Genomic DNA, 25,937 nt, shown 5'->3' with positions numbered 1-25,937 from the left:
GCCGTCAAGGACCCGTTAACCTTAATCAGACACTCCGCGGCGGCGTACAAAAGTCGGATCCGGGCGACGAAATGCGTCCCGAACCCGAAAGCGCGCAGAGTTCCGAGCAGATAGTCGTGATCCACCCTGTCGAACGCCTTCTCTTGGTCGAGGGATAGGAAGGCGACCGACAGACCAGCCTCCTGGGAGCAATGGATGAGGTCCCGGACCAGATGGATGTTGTCGTGGATCGTCCGGCCCGGGACCGTGTATGACTGGTCGGGGTGGATCATGTGGTCCAGCACGGCACCAAGGCGAGCAGACATCGCCCTGGCGAAGATTTTGTAGTCCGTGCTGAGGAGGGAGACCGGGCGCCAGTTCTTAAGGAGGCGGAGATCGCCCTTCTTAGGCAGCAGGACGATGACTGCCCTGCGCCAAGAGAGGGGCATCTCCCCGGTCGCCAGACTTTCCCCCAGGACCCGCGCGTAGTCGCTCCCCAGGACGTCCCAGAACGCCCTGTGGAACTCCACGGTCAGCCCGTCCAGCCCCGGGGATTTTCCCCTCGAGAGCCGGGCGAGGGCACCGGTCAGCTCCGCCAGGCTTAGCGGAGCTTCCAGATTTTCGGCGCCCTCCGGGCCGACCTTCGGCAGGTCCTCCCACAAAACTCTACGCGCTTCCTCGCTGGACGGATCCGGAGAGAACAGAGCCCCGTAATATTCACGGACCCTGTTGTTGACGCCCTCCGGATCCGAGACGAGAGAGCCGTCGTCGGCCAGCAGCGTCAAGAGCTGCTTACGGACACTCTGCCTTTTTTCCAGCGAGTAGAAGAAGGGGGAGCCGCGGTCCAGATCCCGCAGGAACCGGATCCGCGACCTCACGAACGCGCCTCGGGACCCGACGAGCTGCAGGTCCTTCAGCGCGGCCTTCTTCGCTTCGTACACCGTCCGCAGGGCCGGGCCCTGGACGACTTGACCGAGACGGGCTTCCAGGTCGAGCACCTCTTTTTCTAGGCGCCCGACTCTGGCCGCCCGCCTCTTGGTCGACCCCCTCGCGTACTCTTGACAGAAGACGCGGACGTGAGCCTTGCCCACGTCCCACCATAGCCTCAAGGAGGGGAAGCCCCCCTGCTTCCTTCTCCAGTCGGACCAGAATCGACGGAACGAGTCCTGGAACCGCACGTCCTCCAGCAGCCGGTTGTTAAAGTGCCAGTACGCGGACCCCGTCCTCGCGCGGAGCGAAGCGAGCTCCGCCCACACCAGGTGGTGGTCCGAACACGGCACCGGCCGCATGGAGGCCGCCGGGACGCAGGAAACGTACGCCCGAGACACGTAAAGGCGGTCGACTCTAGACCATCCAACTCCAGGCCTCACCCAAGTAAAGGCGCTGGAGTCGGGGTGGAGATTTCGCCAGACGTCCACCAAGTCGAAGGACCCGACCAGGTCCCTCAACTTCTCCATCGCCGTCATGCACTGCGGGGCACCGGAGCGGTCCCTCGCCTCGAGGGTGCAGTTAAAATCCCCCCCGAGGACAATGCAGTCGCCGACGTCGACGGAGCCAAGAAGAGCGGACACCTCTTCAAAGAAGCGCGTTTGCTGCGGGCCGGGATGAGGGGCGTACACGTTCACGAGATGGAGCGGCACGTCCCCCAGGCGAACCGTTACGTGCAGCAAGCGGCCTGGCACGGGCTCCTCGACCCCCAAGATCTCCGGCTGAAAATGCGGGCCCAGCAAGATGGCCACCCCACTAGAAATGGCGGTGAGGTGGCTCATGCGGACCTCTCCTTGCCATTCCAGGAGCCACGTGGCTTCGTCTCCCGGAACGGTGTGGGTTTCTTGCAGGAAGCACACCGCATATTTCCCCTCCCGCAGGAGCGAAAAATTGTCAAATCTACGGCGTGCCCCTCTGCCGCCGTTGATGTTGAGGCTGGCTATGGTTATCTTCATGGCAAAAGCATAGTGCAACCTCTACCTTAACCTATTGTGGGGGAGGGAGCGGAGTCTTTTGTTGAACTCCGCTCCCTCCGCAGCCCAGCGAGGAGTCCCTCGAGCTCGCGCAGCTCAAGGTGCTGCTCCTTTGTCAAGGGCCCGCCCGCGGCCAAGGTTTTAACGGCGGCGCGGACGGACCCCTTGATCAGCTCCGGCTCGGACCATTTTTCCAGGGCCAGTCGGGCTTGGTCGCGGCGACCCCGGCTCTGGGCCAAAAAGTCCCGGAGTTCCTTTGCAGGAACGAGGAGGGCCTCAGCGGCGGCCGCGAGCAGATCCACCGCCTCCCTGGCGGTGGTCTCTAGGTCTTCACCCGCGTCCCCCACCGAGTCCCCGTCCTCCTCCGGGAGGTGGCCGCCAGCAGCCGGCCCATCGACCGCACAAGGTACGGCAAATGAACCGGCCGCTCCAACCGGCCCTGGCACTGCCCCGATCCCACCCCCAGGATCGTCGGCAGAGGAGTCCCCACTGGGCTCTTTTAAAAATGGTGCTGGGTCGGGAAATGACAGCGGAAGGGGTTCCCCCTCCGCCCCAGGAACCGGAGAACAAGGAGAGACCCGGCCATAGGAAATCCCCAGGCCCTCCAAGTGCTCCAGCTCCAAAGTAAGGGGCGAGGGTGGGTGTTCCTCCCCCTCCCCGCTGCCACCCCCCGGCCCAGCATCTACAGTATCATTAAAATCAATTGTTTCATTCTCTGCCGGGTCGAGCAAATCCCGGGGGAAGTTGGGTAATAGCTGGGCGGGCTCAGGTTCGGCCTTTTCGGCCTCGCCCGCCTCAGTCCCCGGGACGCCCGGCCCGGCGGCTACGCATTCCTCCGCGGTCCCCACGCCCCCCACGACAGGCAGATCTTCCACTCCATCCCCGGGAGGCAGAGGCTGGGCAGCCTCAACTGTCTCACCCTCCCCGGGGAAAGACTCCTCGCGCCTGCAGCGCAATTTGGGGGCGCTGGTGGGGGACGCGGGACACGCGGCGGGCACCGCCTCCTCCGCGGAGGGATGTTGTTCCCCCTCCGCCTCATTGGGGCGGTGCCTCTTTTTGTTCCTGGGGGCGCGCGGAGTCAGGGAGACCTCCATGTCTGCCGAGGCCTCCCGCTCCGCCCCCCCCTTTTCCTTTTCTTGCCCGCGCCTGGGCCCCTCTGTGGTGGTATTCAAGGGCCCGGGCACGGGCTCGGGGCACCCCGCGCTCGCCGGTGACTGGGTTGGGCTGAGCGCGGTGGTCAGACTTTCCGGCGCACCGAGGGGACCCGCCTCTAGATGTTTCTCCTTCTTCCGCGCCTTCTTTCCGCTCGGACGCTCTCCCTCCCCCCCGCCGGAGGCCCTGAAAACAAAGGCCTCCGACGATGCCCGCGCACCCATGGCTCCCGGCACGCGGACGCAACTAGGGGGAGGGGTGGCGGCAGCGCCAGCCTTGGCCGCCTTCGGTGGTTTGGCGGCCTTGGAGGCGGGGCAGTTCTTACGAACATGCCCCACCTCCCTGCAGGCATGGCACCGCACGCCGTCCGACGTCCAGAAGACGCGGTAGGCAGTCCCCTCGTGCACCACATTAAAGTGCCCTTCTGTCACGTCCTCCCGCGCCAGCCGGACAAAGAGCTGGCGGCGGAAGGAGAACACGTGGCGCAGGCTGTTCTCCCTGAGGCCGAGCGGTATGGGGTTGATCCCTGACCTTACCTCCCCCAGTTGTTGTAGGTGAGGGAGGAGGAGCTCAGCGGGAACAAAGGGCGGGACGTTCGACACGATGACCCTCTGCGCGGTGGCCTCGAGAGGATCCACCGGCAGGAACGTCCCGCCCACCGTGAGCCCCTTTTCGAGGGCCAGGGACACCGCCCGCTCCGACCCCAGGAAGAAAACAGCCTTCCCAGACATCTTGGAGGCTGCGACAATGGCCGAGGGGCCGACTACCCCAGCCATCGCCCGCACGCACTCCTCAATGCTCATTGTGGGGTGAGTGTAGCTCTTGACCCCGTGTTTTCTAGTAATTAATCTAAATGGTGGCAGGGCAGCGGGTGGCGCAGGAGGTGCTGTGGAAGCGGTTGCCACCTGCGCATACGTCCTTGCTGGCCCTGCCACCGGCGTGGATGGGGTCGCCATCACGGGGTCCCTTTAAGGGCTACACCCACCCCAAAGTCACAGGCCTTAATGGTCTTTAATGGCCTCTTATGTTCACTGAGCAGAGGAGCCCTTAACGAGGCACCTCTCCCCTCGTTGACAATTGGGGAGAGGCCTTGCTCCCTCTGCTCAGTTGTCTTAATTGGTTTTTTTTTTTGCAAATTTGGAAGGAAAGGGTTCTCAGAGAGAGAGGGGAGAAACAGAGTAGCAGAGAAAGAGAGAGGGGGGTGGGAAGGGGGGGGGGCTGCGAGGGCAGGTCTCCCCTCGCAGCTGTGGGTGGGTGCACTCCCCAGATGGCAAAACACAAAAGTCTTTGAGGTGGTCTTCAGGTGGGGGGAGAAGATGTCTTCACCTGGGGTAGCTGGAGCCACCAGGCACTCCTAACGATCTTTAATTGGGTGATTAATAACAATCTTCAGCCTGGTAGCTCCAGCTATCCCAGGCTAGGCAAATGTGGGGGGTAGGGGGGGTTCCAATTGTGGGGGGGGGCCTAGTTGTCAGCACGGCCCCCACGCACACTACCACACACACACACACCCCCCGCGATGTTCCGGCCCTCAGTGGTCTTCTTTCCTCCCCCCACCGAAACAACAAAGTCTGTTTGGGGAAATGCACCCACACCCACCTGTAGAATGTTGAGTCTCCCTCCTTCCACACTGGATGGTTGTTGGTCTTTTCCCCCTCTCTCCAACTCTTTGCAGAAATGATAAAGTTGTACAAAGTTTTCTGCTTTCTCCTCCTCTCCCTCTGGGCGAAAGTTGTAGTGAAGCCCCTTCCTTCCTTCCTTTCCTGGGCTGGTCTCAGGGCTCTCCAGGCAGGAGCTCAAGTTGCTAGCAGCTTCTCTCACTGCTCGCAGCTCCAACTGAGCAGGACACGCCTCCACTGCTCCACAATTGGTCCTTGTGCATGAATCCCAAAAGGTTAGTTTGCAGGTGCAGCAGGTAATCAGGAAGGCGAATGGAATGTTGGCCTTCATTGCAAGAGGGATGGAGTACAAAAGCAGGGAGGTCTTGCTGCAACTGTATAAGGTATTGGTAAGGCCACACCTGGAGTACTGCATGCAGTTTTGGTCACCTTACTTAAGGAAGGATATACGAGCTTTGGAAGGGGTACAGAGACGATTCACTAGGCTGATTCCAGAAATGAGGGGGTTACCTTATGATGATAGATTGAGTAGACTGGGTCTTTACTCGTTGGAATTCAGAAGGATGAGGGGTGATCTTATAGAAACATTTAAAATCTTGAAAGGGATAGACAAGATAGAGGCAGAGAGGTTGTTTCCACTGGTAGGAGAGACTAGCACTAGGGGGCACAGCCTCAAAATACGGAGGAGCCAATTTAAAACCAAGTTGAGAAAGAATTTCTTCTCCCAGAGTGTTGTGAATCTGTGGAATTCTCTGCCCAAGGAAACAGTTGAGGCTAGCTCATTGAATGTTTTCAATTCAAAGATAGATAGATTTTTAACCAATAAGGGAATTAAGAGTTACGGGGCGAGGGCGGGTAAGTGGAGCTGAGTCCACGACCAGATCAGCCATGATCTTATTGAATGGCGGAGCAGGCTCGAGGGGCTAGATGGCCTACTCCTGTTCCTAATTCTCATTATCTTATGTTCTTATTAATTATGCCTTAAAATAAACTTACCATAGTGGGGAGCGTTTTTAACAATAAAATATGTATTCATATGTGTTTATTTAATTTAATTTTAATGTTTATGTATGTTTTTAAACATTTGCGCCTGTAAAAGTAGGCTATACGCTTGCTTTTTCAGGAGCAAGATTTTTGAGGACATTAGCTGGGCAAGATATGCGTAAATATCACAATCTTGTCCTGCAAGTATCCTCACTCCCGATATGCTCGAGATCTGTCAAGAAGCCGGTTTTCAGCACATGCGCATTGCACACTGAAAATCGGCTTTTCCGATGCCTTCCCAGGTCCGCAGAAACTTCGTACGGACCCAAGTCATCGGAATTTCAGATTGTTTCATATTTCATTTGCAGCTGCTACAGTTAGTTCTGCTGTCACTGTAAGCCCAGTTCGAATGTTGCTCCTTACAGGCTCATTCAGTCTGTTTCTGTTCATGCTCTGATGTTTTTTTGCCTGAACTGAATCTGATTCATTAATGGTGGATTTTCTGACGACTATTGAAAAGGTTTTCCTTTAATGGTAGTGACAACAGCAAGTGCCACTGGACTGACACAATTTCATTTTCCTCAGCAACGAGGAATTAATTTTCAGCTTCAAAAGAAGAGAAATCAACTGCCTGGCGTATTTTACCAAACACTAAAGGAGCAGGCCAGAGGGACACTAGAAGCAATTGTTGTAATGAATCATCTAAAAAGTTACTTTGGAGATAGCAATGCTTTTCGTCAATTAGGAATGAACATTGCAGTGAAGAAAGATCAAAGCTATGATGTTAAAGTTTAAAGATTGCTACATTTTTTACTATTGAAAGATTTGTCAGTTTTATATAAATAGTCCATGCCTTTCATTTAACCTTGGGAATTGAATTCTTCTCAATGGCCCCACATTTGCTTGGGTCACGATCCCAGCCATTATTGGCATCTGCTTGTCCTAGTTGTCAGAAACCCTCAGTAGAGATTTCCACATTGTAACCACTCTCTGGGTAAAGTTTCTCCTGACTTCCTTATTGGATGTATTAGTGACTATCATATATTGATGGCCCTAGTCCTGCTAAGCCATGCAGAGGAGGAGTGCCTCGTGCAAGTGGGCTAACCCATGAGTTGTTTTGTAAAGCTGATTTTCAAGGATCCAGGACACATGCTTGGGCTGGACTCCAACAATGGGGTCCACATGAATTCTTGTGGACACTGATATTCTTCCACTCACTTGGACACAGTGGCTGCCACACAAATGCCAGATCTCAACTGAAGATCAGGAATACCCAGCTTAGGGAGTCTCTGTCCTGGTCCATCGTGCCTCTTGAAGGTCAGACAAGGATTAGCAGCAATGTGAGGGAGCTTCAACTCCAATATGTCCAGTGCAGTGTCCTTTCACATCAAGGCAGCAAAGGATAGTTTACTCCACTTTATAACTGATACAAAGGTCTCGATTTTACCCAAAGCCGCCATTCCCACGACAGGCAGAGGAGGGTAACGGTCAGGGATTAAAGAGTTAAGTGTGAGTAAAGCCACCTTAACCCACCACGGACACGCTGCCGTCATCTTTACAGCGCTGGATGTCAGAGTGCCCGAATGTTCTGCGGTGGCGAGGCAAGACACTTAATTAACATTTTAAATCGGGCTCTCATGGTTCAAATGGGAGCCCAATTTTAAAGTTACTGTTGCTGCACAGATTTCTCAGGGGTCAGAAAACCCAGCAGTGAAAGGGAGCTGGGAGCTGCCAGTTTTGCAAGGTATGTGCTTCTTACAGCACTCCTTGTGGACCAGAAGTAGCAAGAGTTCTATCCCCGGCCTCTCAATTGCTGACATCTCCACAGCCCTCCTGATCATGGGTCTCTATGATTTCCCGATCGCAGGCCTATCCCCTCCTCTGAATCGGATCGCATGCCACTCCCCTCTCCCGATCATGGGCCTCTCCTCCTCCGGATCATGGGCCTCTCCGTCCTCCTGATCATGGGCCTCTCTTCCCCTCCCGATCATGGGCCTTTCCCCCCACTCCCGATCATGGGCCTCTCCCCCCTCCCGATCATGGGCCTCTCTCCCCCCTCCCAATCATGGGCCTCTCCTTCTCCCGATTATGGGCCTAGGCCCCCTCCTGATCATTGGCGTCTCCTCCCTCCTGATCATGGGCCTCCCCCCTCCCGATCAGGGGCCTCTCCCCCCTCCTGATCATGGGCCTCTCCGCCCCTCCCGATCATGGGCTTCTCCTCCTCCCGATCATGGGCCTCTTCTCCTCCCGATCATGGGCTTCTCCTCCTCCCGATCATGGGCCTCTTCTCCTCCCGATCATGGGCCTCTCCCCCCTCCTGATAATGGGCCTCTCCACCCTCCTGATCATGGGCCTCTCCACCCCTCCCGATCATGGGCTTCTCCTCCTCCCGATCATGGGCCTCTTCTCCTCCCGATCATAGGCCTCTTCCCCATCCTGAACATGGGCCTTTCCCCCTCCCGATCATGGGCCTCTCCTCCTCCGGATCATGGGCCTCTCCCGCTTCCTGATCATGGGCCTCTCCCCCCTCCCGATCATGAGCCTCTCCTCCTCCCGATCCTGGGCCTTTACTCCTGCCGATCATGGGCCTCTCCTCCTCCCGATCATGAGCCTCTCCTCCTCCTGATCATGGGTCTCTCCTCCTCCCGATCATGGGCTTCTCCTCCTCCCGATCATGGGCCTCTTCTCCTCCCGATCATGGGCTTCTCCTCCTCCCGATCATGGGCCTCTTCTCCTCCCGATCATGGGCCTCTCCCCCCTCCTGATCATGGGCCTCTCCACCCTCCTGATCATGGGCCTCTCCCCCCCTCCCGATCATGGGCTTCTCCTCCTCCCGATTCTGGGCCTTTCCTCCTCCTGATCATGGGTCTCTCCTCCTCCCGATCATGGGCCTCTCCTCCTCCTGATCATGGGCCTCTCCCTCTTCCTGATCATGGGCCTCTCTCCCCTCCCGATCATGGGCCTCTCCTCCTCCTAATCATGGGCCTCTCCTCCTCCTGATCATGGGTCTCTCCTCCTCCCGATCATGGGCCTCTCCTCCTCCCAATCATGGGCCTCTCCTCCTCCTGATCATGGGTCTCTCCTCCTCCCGATCATGGGCCTCTCCTCCTCCTGATCATTGGTGTCTCCTCCTCCCGATCATGGGCCTCTCCTCCTCCTAATCATGGGCCTCTCCTCCTCCTGATCATGGGTCTCTCCTCCTCCCGATCATGGGCCTCTCCTCCTCCCGATTCTGGGCCTTTCCTCCTCCTAATCATGGGCTTCTCCCCCGCTCCTGATCATGGGCCTTTCGTCCTCCTGATCATGGGCCTCTCCCCCCTCCTGATCTTGGGCCTCTCCCCCTCCCGATCATGGGCCTCTCCTCCCAATCATGGGCCACTCCCCCCCATCCTGATCATGGGCCTCTCCCCCCCCTCCCGATCATGGGCTTCTCCTCCTCCCGATTCTGGGCCTTTCCTCCTCCTGATCATGGGCCTCTCCTCCTCCCGATCATGGGCCTCTCCTCCTCCTGATCATGGGCCTCTCCTTCTTCCTGATCATGGGCCTCTCTCCCCTCCCGATCATGGGCCTCTCCTCCTCCTAATCATGGGCTTCTCCTCCTCCCGATCATGGGCCTCTCCTCCTCCCGATCATGGGCCTCTCCTCCTCCTGATCATGGGTCTCTCCTCCTCCCGATCATGGGCCTCTCCTCCTCCTGATCATTGGTGTCTCCTCCTCCCGATCATGGGCCTCTCCTCCTCCTAATCATGGGCCTCTCCTCCTCCTGATCATGGGTCTCTCCTCCTCCCGATCATGGGCCTCTCCTCCTCCCGATTCTGGGCCTTTCCTCCTCCTAATCATGGGCTTCTCCCCCGCTCCTGATCATGGGCCTCTCCTCCTCCTGATCATGGGCCTCTCCCCCCTCCTGATCTTGGGCCTCTCCCCCTCCCGATCATGGGCCTCTCCTCCCAATCATGGGCCACTCCCCCCCATCCCGATCATAGGCCTCTCCCCCCTCCTGATCATGGGCCTCTACCCCCTCCCGATCATGGGCCTTTCCTCCTCCTGATCATGGGCCTCTCCTCCTCCTGATCATGGGCTTCTCCTCCGTCCTGATCATGGGTCTTTCCTCCTCCTGATCATGGGCCTCTCCTCCTCCCGATCATGGGCTTCTCCCCCGTCCTGATCATTGGCTTCTCCCCTCGCCTGATCATGGGCCTCTCCTCCTCCCGATCATGGGCTTCTCCTCCGTCCTGATCATGGGTCTTTCCTCCTCCTGATCATGGGCCTCTCTTCCTCCTGAACATGGGCCTCTCCTCCTCCTGATCATGGGCCTCCCGATCATGGGCCTCTCCTTCTGATCATGGGCCTGTCCTCCTCCTGATCATGGGCCTCTCCCCCCTCCCGATCATGGGCCTTTCCTCCTCCTGATCATGGGCCCCTCCCCCATCCCGATCATGGGCCACTCCCCCGCTTCCCGATCATAGGCCTCTCCCCCCTCCTGATCATGGGCCTCTCCCCCCTCCTGATCATGGGCCTCTACCCCCTCCCGATCATGGGCCTTCCCTCCTCCTGATCATGGGCCTCTCCTCCTCCTGATCATGGGCTTCTCCCCCCTCCTGATCATTGGCTTCTCACCTCTCCTCAGCATGGGCCTCTCCTCCTCCCGATCATGGGCCTCTCTTCCTCCTGATCATGGGCCTCTCCTCCTCCTGATCATGGGCCTCTCCTCCTCCCGATCATGGGCCTCTCCTACTCCCGATCATGGGCCTCTCCTCCTCCCGATCATGGGCCTCTCCCCCCTCCCGATCATGGGCCTCTCCTGCTCCCGATCATGGGCGTCTCCTCCTCCCGATCATGGGCCTCTCTTCCTCCTGATCATGAGCCTCTCCTCCTCCCGATCCTGGGCCTTTCCTCCTCCTGATCATGGGCCTCTCCTCCTCCCGATCATGGGCCTCTCCTCCTCCCGATCATGTGCCTCTCCTCCTCCCGATCATGGGCCTCTCCCCACTCCCGATCATAGGCCTCTTCCCCCTCCTGATCATTAGCCTCTCCCTCTTCCTGATCATGGGCCTCTCCCCCCTCCCGATCATGGGCCTCTCCTCCTCCTGATCATGGGCCTCTCCCGCTTCCTGATCATGGGCCTCTCCCCCCTCCCGATCATGGGACTGTTCTCCTCCTGATCATGGGCCACTCTTCCTCCCCATCATGGGCCTCTCATCCTGCCGATCATGGGCCTCTCCTCCTCCCGATCATGAGCCTCTCCTCCTCCCGATCCTGGGCCTTTCCTCCTCCTGATCATGGGCCTCTCCTCCTCCCGATCATGGGCCTCTCCCCCCTCCCAATCATGGGCCTCTCCTTCTCCCGATTATGGGCCTAGGCCCCCTCCTGATCATTGGCGTCTCCTCCCTCCTGATCATGGGCCTCCCCCCTCCCGATCAGGGGCCTCTCCCCCCTCCTGATCATGGGCCTCTCCGCCCCTCCCGATCATGGGCTTCTCCTCCTCCCGATCATGGGCCTCTTCTCCTCCCGATCATGGGCTTCTCCTCCTCCCGATCATGGGCCTCTTCTCCTCCCGATCATGGGCCTCTCCCCCCTCCTGATAATGGGCCTCTCCACCCTCCTGATCATGGGCCTCTCCACCCCTCCCGATCATGGGCTTCTCCTCCTCCCGATCATGGGCCTCTTCTCCTCCCGATCATAGGCCTCTTCCCCATCCTGAACATGGGCCTTTCCCCCTCCCGATCATGGGCCTCTCCTCCTCCGGATCATGGGCCTCTCCCGCTTCCTGATCATGGGCCTCTCCCCCCTCCCGATCATGAGCCTCTCCTCCTCCCGATCCTGGGCCTTTACTCCTGCCGATCATGGGCCTCTCCTCCTCCCGATCATGAGCCTCTCCTCCTCCTGATCATGGGTCTCTCCTCCTCCCGATCATGGGCTTCTCCTCCTCCCGATCATGGGCCTCTTCTCCTCCCGATCATGGGCTTCTCCTCCTCCCGATCATGGGCCTCTTCTCCTCCCGATCATGGGCCTCTCCCCCCTCCTGATCATGGGCCTCTCCACCCTCCTGATCATGGGCCTCTCCCCCCCTCCCGATCATGGGCTTCTCCTCCTCCCGATTCTGGGCCTTTCCTCCTCCTGATCATGGGTCTCTCCTCCTCCCGATCATGGGCCTCTCCTCCTCCTGATCATGGGCCTCTCCCTCTTCCTGATCATGGGCCTCTCTCCCCTCCCGATCATGGGCCTCTCCTCCTCCTAATCATGGGCCTCTCCTCCTCCTGATCATGGGTCTCTCCTCCTCCCGATCATGGGCCTCTCCTCCTCCCAATCATGGGCCTCTCCTCCTCCTGATCATGGGTCTCTCCTCCTCCCGATCATGGGCCTCTCCTCCTCCTGATCATTGGTGTCTCCTCCTCCCGATCATGGGCCTCTCCTCCTCCTAATCATGGGCCTCTCCTCCTCCTGATCATGGGTCTCTCCTCCTCCCGATCATGGGCCTCTCCTCCTCCCGATTCTGGGCCTTTCCTCCTCCTAATCATGGGCTTCTCCCCCGCTCCTGATCATGGGCCTTTCGTCCTCCTGATCATGGGCCTCTCCCCCCTCCTGATCTTGGGCCTCTCCCCCTCCCGATCATGGGCCTCTCCTCCCAATCATGGGCCACTCCCCCCCATCCTGATCATGGGCCTCTCCCCCCCCTCCCGATCATGGGCTTCTCCTCCTCCCGATTCTGGGCCTTTCCTCCTCCTGATCATGGGCCTCTCCTCCTCCCGATCATGGGCCTCTCCTCCTCCTGATCATGGGCCTCTCCTTCTTCCTGATCATGGGCCTCTCTCCCCTCCCGATCATGGGCCTCTCCTCCTCCTAATCATGGGCTTCTCCTCCTCCCGATCATGGGCCTCTCCTCCTCCCGATCATGGGCCTCTCCTCCTCCTGATCATGGGTCTCTCCTCCTCCCGATCATGGGCCTCTCCTCCTCCTGATCATTGGTGTCTCCTCCTCCCGATCATGGGCCTCTCCTCCTCCTAATCATGGGCCTCTCCTCCTCCTGATCATGGGTCTCTCCTCCTCCCGATCATGGGCCTCTCCTCCTCCCGATTCTGGGCCTTTCCTCCTCCTAATCATGGGCTTCTCCCCCGCTCCTGATCATGGGCCTCTCCTCCTCCTGATCATGGGCCTCTCCCCCCTCCTGATCTTGGGCCTCTCCCCCTCCCGATCATGGGCCTCTCCTCCCAATCATGGGCCACTCCCCCCCATCCCGATCATAGGCCTCTCCCCCCTCCTGATCATGGGCCTCTACCCCCTCCCGATCATGGGCCTTTCCTCCTCCTGATCATGGGCCTCTCCTCCTCCTGATCATGGGCTTCTCCTCCGTCCTGATCATGGGTCTTTCCTCCTCCTGATCATGGGCCTCTTCTCCTCCCGATCATGGGCTTCTCCCCCGTCCTGATCATTGGCTTCTCCCCTCGCCTGATCATGGGCCTCTCCTCCTCCCGATCATGGGCTTCTCCTCCGTCCTGATCATGGGTCTTTCCTCCTCCTGATCATGGGCCTCTCTTCCTCCTGAACATGGGCCTCTCCTCCTCCTGATCATGGGCCTCCCGATCATGGGCCTCTCCTTCTGATCATGGGCCTGTCCTCCTCCTGATCATGGGCCTCTCCCCCCTCCCGATCATGGGCCTTTCCTCCTCCTGATCATGGGCCCCTCCCCCATCCCGATCATGGGCCACTCCCCCGCTTCCCGATCATAGGCCTCTCCCCCCTCCTGATCATGGGCCTCTCCCCCCTCCTGATCATGGGCCTCTACCCCCTCCCGATCATGGGCCTTCCCTCCTCCTGATCATGGGCCTCTCCTCCTCCTGATCATGGGCTTCTCCCCCCTCCTGATCATTGGCTTCTCACCTCTCCTCAGCATGGGCCTCTCCTCCTCCCGATCATGGGCCTCTCTTCCTCCTGATCATGGGCCTCTCCTCCTCCTGATCATGGGCCTCTCCTCCTCCCGATCATGGGCCTCTCCTACTCCCGATCATGGGCCTCTCCTCCTCCCGATCATGGGCCTCTCCCCCCTCCCGATCATGGGCCTCTCCTGCTCCCGATCATGGGCGTCTCCTCCTCCCGATCATGGGCCTCTCTTCCTCCTGATCATGAGCCTCTCCTCCTCCCGATCCTGGGCCTTTCCTCCTCCTGATCATGGGCCTCTCCTCCTCCCGATCATGGGCCTCTCCTCCTCCCGATCATGTGCCTCTCCTCCTCCCGATCATGGGCCTCTCCCCACTCCCGATCATAGGCCTCTTCCCCCTCCTGATCATTAGCCTCTCCCTCTTCCTGATCATGGGCCTCTCCCCCCTCCCGATCATGGGCCTCTCCTCCTCCTGATCATGGGCCTCTCCCGCTTCCTGATCATGGGCCTCTCCCCCCTCCCGATCATGGGACTGTTCTCCTCCTGATCATGGGCCACTCTTCCTCCCCATCATGGGCCTCTCATCCTGCCGATCATGGGCCTCTCCTCCTCCCGATCATGAGCCTCTCCTCCTCCCGATCCTGGGCCTTTCCTCCTCCTGATCATGGGCCTCTCCTCCTCCCGATCATGGGCCTCTCCCCCCTCCCAATCATGGGCCTCTCCTTCTCCCGATTATGGGCCTAGGCCCCCTCCTGATCATTGGCGTCTCCTCCCTCCTGATCATGGGCCTCCCCCCTCCCGATCAGGGGCCTCTCCCCCCTCCTGATCATGGGCCTCTCCCCCCTTTCTGATCATGGGCCTCTCCTCACTCCCGATCATGGGCTTCTCCTTCCAATCATGGGCCTCTCCTCCTCCCGATCATGGGCTTACCCCCTCCTGATCATGGGCTTCTCCTCCTCCTGATCATGGGCCTCTCCTCCCTCCCGATCATGGGCTTCTCCTTACGATCATGGGCCTCTCCTCCTCCTGATCATGGGCCTCTCCCGTGTCCCGATCATGGGCCTCTCCCCCCTCCCGTTCATGGGCCTCTCCTGCTCCCGATCATGGGCCTCTCCTCCTCCCGATCATGGGCCTCTCTTCGTCCTGGTCATGAGCCTCTCCTCCTCCCGATCCTGGGCCTTTCCTCCTCCTGATCATGGTCCTCTCCTCCTCCCGATCATGGGCCTCTCCTCCTCCCGATCATGGGCCTCTCCTCCTCCCGATCATGGGCCTCTCCCCGCTCCCGATCATAGGCCTCTTCCCCCTCCTGATCATTAGCCTCTCCCTCTTCCTGATCATGGGCCTCTCCCCCCTCCCGATCATGGGCCTCTCCTCCTGCTGATCATGGGCCTCTCCCGCTTCCTGATCATGGGCCTCTCCCCCCTCCCGATCATGGGCATGTCCTCCTCCTGATCCTGGGCCGTTCCTCCTCCTGATCATGGGCCTCTCTTCCTCCCGATCATGGGCTTCTCCCACCTCCTGATCAATGGCTTCTCCCCTCTCCTGATCATGGGCCTCTACTCCTCCCGATCATGGGCCTGTCTTCCTCCTGATCATGGGCCTCTCCTCCTCCCGATCATGGGCCTCTCCTCCTCCCGATCATGGGCCTCTCCTCCTCCCGATCATGAGCCTCTCCTCCTCCCGATCCTGGGCCGTTCCTCCTCCTGATCATGGGCCTCTCTTCCTCCCGATCATGAGCCTCTCCTCCTCCCGATTCTGGGCTTCTCCCCCGCTTCTGATCATGGGCCTTTCCTCGTCCTGATCAAGGGCCTCTCCCCGCTCCTGATCATGGGCCTCTCCTCCCGATCATGGGTCTCTCCCCGCTCCTGATCATGGGCCTCTCCTCCTCCTGATCATGGGCCTCTCCTCCCTCCCGATCATGGGCTTCTCCTTCCGATCATGGGCCTCTCCTCCTCCTGATCATGGGCCTCTCCCCCTACCGATCATAGGCCTCTCCCCCCTCCTGATCATGGGCCTCTACCCCCTCCCGATCATGGGCCTTTCCTCCTCCTGATCATTGGCCTCTCCTCCTCCTGATCATGGGCTTCTCCCCTGTCCTGATCATGGGCCTCTCCCCCATCCTGATCATGGGCCTCTCCCCCCTCCAGATCATGGGTCTCTCCCCACTCCCGACCATGGGCCTCTCCCCTCTCCCAATCATGGGCCTCTCCTCCTCCCAATCATGGGCCTCTCCCCCCTCCCGATCATGGGCCTCTCCTCCTCCCGATCATGGGCCTCTCCTCCTCCCGATCATGGGCCTCTCCTCCTCCCGATCATGGGCCTCTTCCCCCTCCTGATCATGAACGTCTCCTCCCTCCTGATCATGGGCCTCCCCCCTTCGGATTATGGGCCTCTCCCCACTCCTGATCATGGGAATCTCCCCCCCTCCCAATCATGGGCCTCTCCTCCTCCTGATCATGGGCCTCTCCCCCATCACGATCATTGGCCTCTCCCCCCTCCTGATCATGGGCCTCTACCCCCTCCCGATCATGGGCCTTTCCTCCTGCTGATCATGGGCCTCTCCCCCCTTCCTGATCATGGGCCTCTCCTCCCTCCCGATCATGGGCTTCTCTTTCCAATCATGGGCCTCTCCTCCTCCCGATCATGGGCTTCCCCCCTCCTGATCATGGGTCTTTCCTCCTCCTGATCATGCGCCTCTCCTCCTCCCGATCATGGGCTTCTCCCACCTCCTGATCAATGGCTTCTCCCCTCTCCTGATCATGGGCCTCTACTCCTCCCGATCATGGGCCTGTCTTCCTCCTGATCATGGGCCTCTCCTCCTCCCGATCATGGGCCTCTCCTCCTCCCGATCATGGGCCTCTCCTCCTCCCGATCATGAGCCTCTCCTCCTCCCGATCCTGGGCCTTTCCTCCTCCTGATCATGGGCCTCTCTTCCTCCCGATCATGAGCCTCTCCTCCTCCCGATTCTGGGCTTCTCCCCCGCTCCTGATCATGGGCCTCTCCTCCCGATCATGGGTCTCTCCCCGCTCCTGATCATGGGCCTCTCCTCCTCCTGATCATGGGCCTCTCCTCCCTCCCGATCATGGGCTTCTCCTTCCGATCATGGGCCTCTCCTCCTCCTGATCATGGGCCTCTCCCCCTACCGATCATAGGCCTCTCCAACCTCCTGATCATGGGCCTCTACCCCCTCCCGATCATGGGCCTTTCCTCCTCCTGATCATTGGCCTCTCCTCCTCCTGATCATGGGCTTCTCCCCTGTCCTGATCATGGGCCTCTCCCCCCTCCTGATCATGGGCCTCTCCCCCCTCCAGATCATGGGCCTCTCCCCACTCCCGACCATGGGCCTCTCCCCTCTCCCAATCATGGGCCTCTCCTCCTCCCAATCATGGGCCTCTCCCCCCTCCCGATCATGGGCCTCTCCTCCTCCCGATCATGGGCCGATCATGGGCCTCTCCTCCTCCCGATCATGGGCCTCTTCCCCCTCCTGATCATGAACGTCTCCTCCCTCCTGATCATGGGCCTCCCCCCTTCCGATTATGGGCCTCTCCCCACTCCTGATCATGGGAATCTCCCCCCCTCCCAATCATGGGCCTCTCCTCCTCCTGATCATGGGCCTCTCCCCCATCACGATCATTGGCCTCTCCCCCCTCCTGATCATGGGCCTCTACCCCCTCCCGATCATGGGCCTTTCCTCCTGCTGATCATGGGCCTCTCCTCCTCCTGATCATGGGCTTCTCCTCCCTCCTGATCATGGGTCTTTCCTCCTCCTGATCATGGGCCTCTCCTCCTCCTGATCATGGGCTTCTCCTCCCTCCTGATCATGGGTCTTTCCTCCTCCTGATCATGGGCCTCTCCTCCTCCTGATCATGGGCCTCCCCTCCTCCTGATCATGTGCCTCTCTTCCTCCTGATCATGGGCCTCTCCTCCTCCTGATCATGTGCCTCTCTTCCTCCTGATCATGGGCTTCTCCTCCCTCCTGATCATGGGTCTTTCCTCCTCCTGATCATGGGCCTCTCCTCCTCCCGATCATGAGCCTCTCCTCCTCCCGATCATGGGCCTCTCCCCTCTCCTGATCATGGGCCTCTCCTCCTCCCGATCATGGGCCTCTCCTCCTCCCGATCATGAGCCTCTCCTCCTCCCGATCATGGGCCTCGCCTCCTCCTGATCATGGGTCTCTCCTCCTCCCGATCATGGGCCTCTCCTCCTCCTGATTATGGGCCTCTCCTCCTCCCGATCATGGGCCTCTGCTCCTCCCGATCATGAGCCTCTCCTCCTCCCGATCCTGGGCCTTTCCTCCTCCTGATCATGGGCCTCTCCTCCTCCCGATCGTAGGCCTCTCCTCTTCGCGATCATGAGCCTCTCCTGCTCCCAATCACGAGCCTCTCCTCCTCCCAATCCTGGGCCTTACCTCCTCATGATCATGGGCCTCTCCTCCTCCCGATCATGGGCCTCTCCTCCTCCGGATCATGGGCCTCTCCTCCTCCCGATCATGGGCCTCTCCCCACTCCCGATCATAGGCCTCTTCCCCCTCCTGATCATGGGCCTCTCCCTCTTCCTGATCATGGGCCTCTCCCTCTTCCCGATCATGGGCCTCTCCTCCTCCCGATCATGGGCCTCTCCTCCTCCCGATCATGGGCGTCTCTTCCTCCCAATCATGAGCCTCTCCTCCTCCCGATCCTGGGCCTTTCCTCCTCCTGATCATGGGCCTCTCCTCCACCCGATCATGGGCCTCTCCCCACTCCCGATCATAGGCCTCTTCCCCCTCCTGATCATGGGCCTCTCCCTCTTCCTGATCATGGGCCTCCCCCCTCCCGATCATGGGCCTCTCTTCCTCCCAATCATGGGCCTCTCCCCACTCCCGATCATAGGCCTCTTCCCCCTCCTGATCATGGGCCTCTCCCTCTTCCTGATCATGGGCCTCCCCCCTCCCGATCATGGGCCTCTCTTCCTCCCGATCATGGGCCTCTCCGCCTCCCGATCATGGGCCTCTCTTCCTCATGATCATGGGCCTCTCCTCCTCCCGATCCTGGGCCTCTCCTCCTCCCGATCATGGGCGTCTCCCCACTCCCGATCATAGGCCTCTTCCCCCTCCTGATCATTAGCCTCTCCCTCTTCCTGATCATGGGTCTCTCCCCCCTCCCGATCATGGGCCTCTCCCCTCTCCCAACCATGTGCCTCTCCTCCTCCCGATCATGGGCCTCTCCCCGCTCCCGATCATGGGCCTCTCCTCCTCCTGATCATGGGCCTCTCCCGCTTCCTGATCATGGGCCTCCCCCCTCCCGATCATGGGCCTCTCTTCCTCCCGATCATGGGCCTCTCCGCCTCCCGATCATGGGCCTCTCTTCCTCATGATCATGGGCCTCTCCTCCTCCCGATTCTGGGCCTCTCCTCCTCCCGATCATGGGCGTCTCCCCACTCCCGATCATAGGCCTCTTCCCCCTCCTGATCATTAGCCTCTCCCTCTTCCTGATCATGGGTCTCTCCCCCCTCCCGATCATGGGCCTCTCCCCTCTCCCAACCATGTGCCTCTCCTCCTCCCGATCATGGGCCTCTCCCCGCTCCCGATCATGGGCCTCTCCTCCTCCTGATCATGGGCCTCTCCCGCTTCCTGATCATGGGCCTCTCCCCCCTCCCGATCATGGGCCTGTCCTCCTCCTGATCATGGGCCAATCTTCCTCCCGATCATGGGCCTCTCATTCTCCTGATCATGGGCCTCTCCTCCTCCCGATCATGAGCCTCTCCTCCTCCCGATCCTGGGCCTTTCCTCCTCCTGATCATGGGCCACTCTTCCTCCCGATCATGGGCCTCTCCCGCTTCCTGATCATGGGCCTCTCCCCCCTCCCGATCATAGGCCTGTCCTCCTCCTGATCATGGGCCACTCTTCCTCCCGATCATGGGCCTCTCATCCTCCCGATCATGGGCCTCTCCTCCTCCCGATCATGGGCCTCTCCCCCATCCCGATCATGGGCCTCTCCTCCTCCTGATCATGGGCCTCTCCCGCTTCCTGATCATGGGCCTCTCCCCCCTCCCGATCATGGGCTTGTCCTCCTCCCGATCATGAGCCTCTCCTCCTCCCGATCCTGGGCCTTTGTTCCTCCTGATCATGTGCCTCTCCTCCTCCCGATCATGGGCTTCTCCCCCCTCCCGATCATGGGCCTCTCCTCCTCCCGATCATGAGCCTCTCCTCCTCCCGATCCTGGGCCTTTCCTCCTCCTGATCATGTGCCTCTCCTCCTCCCGATCATGGGCCTCTCCCCCCTCCCGATCATGGGCCTCTCCCGCCTCCCAATCATGGGCCTCTCCTTCTCCCGATTATGGGCCTAGTCCCCCTCCTGATCATTGGCATCTCCTCCCTCCTGATCATGGGCCTACCCCCTCCCGATCAGGGGCCTCTCCCCCATCCTGATCATGGGCCTCTCCCCCCCTCCTGATCATGGGCCTCTCCTCCCTCCCGATCATGGGCTTCTCTTTCCAATCGTGGGCCTCTCCTCCTCCTGATCATGGGCCTCTCCTCCATCCCGATCATGGGCTTCTCCTTCTGATCATGGGCCTCTCCTCCTCCTGATCATGGGCCTCTCCACCGTCCCGATCATGGGTCTCTCCCCCCTCCTGATCATGGGCCTCTCCCCCGTCCTGATCATGGGCCTCTACCCCCTCCCGATCATGGGCCTTTCCTCCTCCTGGTCATTGGCCTCTCCTCCTCCTGATCATGGGCTTCTCCCCCGTCCTGATCATGGGTCTTTCCTCCTCCTGATCATGCGCCTCTCCTCCCGATCATGGGCTTCTCCCACCTCCTGATCAATGGCTTCTCCCCTCTCCCGATCCTGGGCCTTTCCTCCTCCCGATTATGGGCCTCTCTTCCTCCCGATCATGAGCCACTCCTCCTCCCGATTCTGGGCTTCTCCCCGGCTTCTGATCATGGGCCTTTCCTCCTCCTGATCATGGGCCTCTCCCCGCTCCTGATCATGGGCCTCTCCCCCTCCCGATCATGGGCCTCTCCTCCTCCCGATCATGGGCCTCTCCCCCCTCCCGATCATGGGCCTCTCCCCTCTCCCAATCATGGGCCTCTCCTCCTCCCAATCATGGGCCTCTCCCCCCTCCCGATCATGGGCCTCTCCTCCTCCTGTTCATGGGCCTCTCCTCCTCCCGATCATGGGCCTCTCCTCCTCCCGATCATGGGCCTCTACCCCCTCCTGATCATGGGCCTCCCCCCTCCCGATTATGGGCCTCTCCTCCTCCCGATCATGGTCGTCTCCTCCCTCCTGATCATGGGCCTCCCCCCTCCCAATTATGGGCCTCTCCCCGCTCCTGATCATGGGCCTCTCCCCCCTCCCGATCATGGGCCTGTCCTCCTCCTGATCATGGGCCACTCTTCCTCCCGATCATGGGCCTCTCCCGCTTCCTGATCATGGGCCTCTCCCCCCTCCCGATCATGGGCCTCTCCTCCTCCTGATCATGGGCCTCTCACGCTTCCTGATCATGGGCCTCTCCCCCCTCCCGATCATGGGCCTGTCCTCCTCCCGATCATGAGCCTCTCCTCCTCCCGATCCTGGGCTTTTCCTCCTCCTGATCATGTGCCTCTCCTCCTCCCGATCATGGGCTTCTCCCCCCTCCCGATCATGGGCCTCTCCTACTCCCGATCATGAGCCTCTCCTCCTCCCGATCCTGGGCCTTTCCTCCTCCTGATCATGTGCCTCTCCTCCTCCCGATCATGGGCCTCTCCCCCCTCCCGATCATGGGCCTCTCCCGCCTCCCAATCATGGGCCTCTCCTTCTCCCGATTATGGGCCTAGTCCCCCTCCTGATCATTGGCGTCTCCTCCCTCCTGATCATGGGCCTACCCCCTCCCGATCAGGGGCCTCTCCCCCATCTTGATCATGGGCCTCTCCCCCCCTCCTGATCATGGGCCTCTCCTCCCTCCCGATCATGGGCTTCTCTTTCCAATCATGGGCCTCTCCTCCTCCTGATCATGGGCCTCTCCTCCCTCCCGATCATGGGCTTCTCCTTCCGATCATGGGCCTCTCCTCCTCCTGATCATGGGCCTCTCCACCGTCCCGATCATGGGCCTCTCCTCCTCCTGATCATGGGCCTCTCCCCCCTCCCGATCATGGGCCTGTCCTCCTCCTGATCATGGGCCACTCTTCCTCCCGATCATGGGCCTCTCCCGCTTCCTGATCATGGGCCTCTCCCCCCTCCCGATCATGGGCCTCTCCTCCTCCTGATCATGGGCCTCTCACGCTTCCTGATCATGGGCCTCTCCCCCCTCCCGATCATGGGCCTGTCCTCCTCCCGATCATGAGCCTCTCCTCCTCCCGATCCTGGGCTTTTCCTCCTCCTGATCATGTGCCTCTCCTCCTCCCGATCATGGGCTTCTCCCCCCTCCCGATCATGGGCCTCTCCTACTCCCGATCATGAGCCTCTCCTCCTCCCGATCCTGGGCCTTTCCTCCTCCTGATCATGTGCCTCTCCTCCTCCCGATCATGGGCCTCTCCCCCCTCCCGATCATGGGCCTCTCCCGCCTCCCAATCATGGGCCTCTCCTTCTCCCGATTATGGGCCTAGTCCCCCTCCTGATCATTGGCGTCTCCTCCCTCCTGATCATGGGCCTACCCCCTCCCGATCAGGGGCCTCTCCCCCATCTTGATCATGGGCCTCTCCCCCCCTCCCGATCATGGGTCTCTCCCCCCTCCTGATCATGGGCCTCTCCCTCCTCCTGATCATGGGCCTCTACCCCCTCCCGATCATGGGCCTTTCCTCCTCCTGATCATTGGCCTCTCCTCTTCCTGATCATGGGCTTCTCCCCCGTCCTGATCATGGGTCTTTCCTCCTCCTGATCATGCGCCTCTCCTCCTCCCGATCATGGGCTTCTCCCACCTCCTGATCAATGGCTTCTCCCCTCTCCTGATCATGGGCCTCTACTCCTCCCGATCATGGGCCTCTCTTCCTCCTGATCATGTGCCTCTCCTCCTCCCGATCCTGGGCCTTTCCTCCTCCCGATTATGGGCCTCTCTTCCTCCCGATCATGAGCCACTCCTTCTCCCGATTCTGGGCTTCTCCCCCGCTTCTGATCATGGGCCTTTCCTCCTCCTGATCATGGGCCTCTCCCCGCTCCAGATCATGGGCCTCTCCCCCTCCTGATCATGGGCCTCTCCCCGCTCCTGATCATGTGCCTCTCCCCCATCCGATCATGGGCCTCTCCTCCTCCCGATCATGGGCCTCTCCCCCCTCCCGATCATTGGCCTCTCCCCTCTCCCAATCATGGGCCTCTTCTCCTCCCAATCATGCTCCTCTCCCCCCTCCCAATCATGGGCCTCTCCTCCTCCTGATCATGGGCCTCTCCTCCTCCCGATCATGGGCCTCTCCTCCTCCCGATCATGGGCCTCTTCCCCCTCCTGATCATGGGCCTCCCCCCTCCCGATTATGGGCCTCTCCTCCTCCCGATCATGGTCGTCTCCTCCCTCCTGATCATGGGCCTCCCCCCTCCCGATTATGGGCCTCTCCCCGCTCCTGATCATGGGCCTCTCCCCACCTCCCAATCATGGGCCTCTCCTCTTCCTGATCATGGGCCTCTCCCCCGTCCCGATCATGGGCCTGTCCTCCTCCTGATCATGGGCCACTCTTCCTCCCGATCATGGGCCTCTCATCCTCCCGATCATGGGCCTCTCATCCTCCCGATCATGGGCCTCTCCTCCTCCCGATCATGAGCCTCTCCTCCTCCCGATCATGGGCCTCTCCCCCCTCCCGATCATGGGCCTCTCCCGCCTCCCAATCATGGGCCTCTCCTTCTCCCGATTATGGGCCTAGTCCCCCTCCTGATCATTGGCGTCGCCTCCCTCCTGTTCATGGGCCTCCCCCCTCCCGATCAGGGGCCTCTCCCCCCCTCCTGATCATGGGCCTCTCCCCTCTCCTGATCATGGGCCTCTACTCCTCCCGATCATGGGCCTGTCTTCCTCCTGATCATGGGCCTCTCCTCCTCCCGATCATGGGCCTCTCCTCCTCCCGATCATGGGCCTCTCCTCCTCCCGATCATGAGCCTCTCCTCCTCCCGATCCTGGGCCTTTCCTCCTCCTGATCATGGGCCTCTCTTCCTCCCGATCATGAGCCTCTCCTCCTCCCGATTCTGGGCTTCTCCCCCGCTTCTGATCATGGGCCTTTCCTCCTCCTGATCATGGGCCTCTCCCCGCTCCTGATCATGGGCCTCTCCTCCCGATCATGGGTCTCTCCCCGCTCCTGATCATGGGCCTCTCCTCCTCCTGATCATGGGCCTCTCCTCCCTCCCGATCATGGGCTTCTCCTTCCGATCATGGGCCTCTCCTCCTCCTGATCATGGGCATCGCCCCCTACCGATCATAGGCCTCTCCCCCCTCCTGATCATGGGCCTCTACCCCCTCCCGATCATGGGCCTTTCCTCCTCCTGATCATTGGCCTCTCCTCCCGATCATGGGCCTCTCCTCCTCCCGATCTTGGGCCTCTTCCCCCTCCTGATCATGGGCCTCCTCCCTCCCGATTATGGGCCTCTCCTCCTCCCGATCATGGTCGTCTCCTCCCTCCTGATCATGGGCCTCCCCCCTCCCGATTATGGGCCTCTCCCCGCTCCTGATCATGGGCCTCTCCCCCCTCCCGATCATGGGCCTGTCCTCCTCCTGATCATGGGCCACTCTTCCTCCCGATCATGGGCCTCTCATCCTCCCGATCATGGGCCTCTCATCCTCCCGATCATGGGCCTCTCCTCCTCCCGATCATGAGCCTCTCCTCCTCCCGATCCTGGGCCTTTCCTCCTCCTGATCATGTGCCTCTCCTCCTCCCGATCATGGGCCTCTCCCCCCTCCCGATCATGGGCCTCTCCCGCCTCCCAATCATGGGCCTCTCCTTCTCCCGATTATGGGCCTAGTCCCCCTCCTGATCATTGGCGTCTCCTCCCTCCTGTTCATGGGCCTCCCCCCTCCCGATCAGGGGCCTCTCCCCCCCTCCTTATCATGGGCCTCTCCTTCCTCCCCATCATGGGCTTCTCTTTCCAATCATAGGCCTCTCCTCCTCCCGATCATGGGCTTCCCCCCTCCTGATCATGGGCCTCTCCTCCTCCTGATCATGGGCCTCTCCTCCCTCCCGATCATGGGCTTCTCCTTCCGATCATGGGCCTCTCCTCCTCCTGATCATGGGCCTCTCCACCGTCCCGATCATGGGTCTCTACCCCTTCCTGATCATGGGCCTCCCCCCCCTCCTGATCATGGGCCTCTACCCCCTCCCGATCATGGGCCTTTCCTCCTTCTGATCATTGGCCTCTCCTCCTCCTGATCATGGGCTTCTCCCCCGTCCTGATCATGGGTCTTTCCTCCTCCTGATCATGCGCCTCTCCTCCTCCCGATCATGGGCTTCTCCCACCTCCTGATCAATGGCTTCTCCCCTCTCCTGATCATGGGCCTCTACTCCTCCCGATCATGGGCCTGTCTTCCTCCTGATCATGGGCCTCTCCTCCTCCCGATCATGGGCCTCTCCTCCTCCCGATCATGGGCCTCTCCTCCTCCTGATCATGAGCCTCTCCTCCTCCCGATCCTGGGCCTTTCCTCCTCCTGATCATGGGCCTCTCCCCGCTCCTGATCATGGGCCTCTCCTCCCGATCATGGGTCTCTCCCCGCTCCTGATCATGGGCCTCTCCTCCTCCTGATCATGGGCCTCTCCTCCCTCCCGATCATGGGCCTCTCCCCCTACCGATCATAGGCCTCTCCCCCCTCCTGATCATGGGCCTCTACCCCCTCCCGATCATGGGCCTTTCCTCCTCCTGATCATTGGCCTCTCCTCCTCCTGATCATGGGCTTCTCCCCCGTCCTGATCATGGGTCTTTCCTCCTCCTGATCATGCGCCTCTCCTCCTCCCGATCATGGGCTTCTCCCACCTCCTGATCAATGGCTTCTCCCCTCTCCTGATCATGGGCCTCTACTCCTCCCGATCATGGGCCTCTCTTCCTCCTGATCATGTGCCTCTCCTCCTCCCGATCCTGGGCCTTTCCTCCTCCCGATTATGGGCCTCTCTTCCTCCCGATCATGAGCCACTCCTCCTCCCGATTCTGGGCTTCTCCCCCGCTTCTGATCATGGGCCTTTCCTCCTCCTGATCATGGGCCTCTCCCCGCTCCTGATCATGGGCCTCTCCCCCTCCCGATCATGGGCACTCTCCTCCTCCCGATCATGGGCCTCTCGCCCCTCCCGATCATGGGCCTCTCCCCTCTCCCAATCATGGGCCTCTCCTCCTCCTGATCATGGGCCTCTCCACCGTCCCGATCATGGGTCTCTCCCCCCTCCTGAGCATGGGCCTCTCCCCCCTCCTGATCATGGGCCTCTACCCCCTCCCGATCATGGGCCTTTCCTCCTCCT

Source organism: Pristiophorus japonicus, chromosome 4 (genome assembly GCF_044704955.1).
Source record: "Pristiophorus japonicus isolate sPriJap1 chromosome 4, sPriJap1.hap1, whole genome shotgun sequence".
In the NCBI taxonomy this organism is placed as follows: domain Eukaryota; kingdom Metazoa; phylum Chordata; class Chondrichthyes; family Pristiophoridae; genus Pristiophorus; species Pristiophorus japonicus.
Note: the sequence above shows the minus strand (reverse complement) of the source record.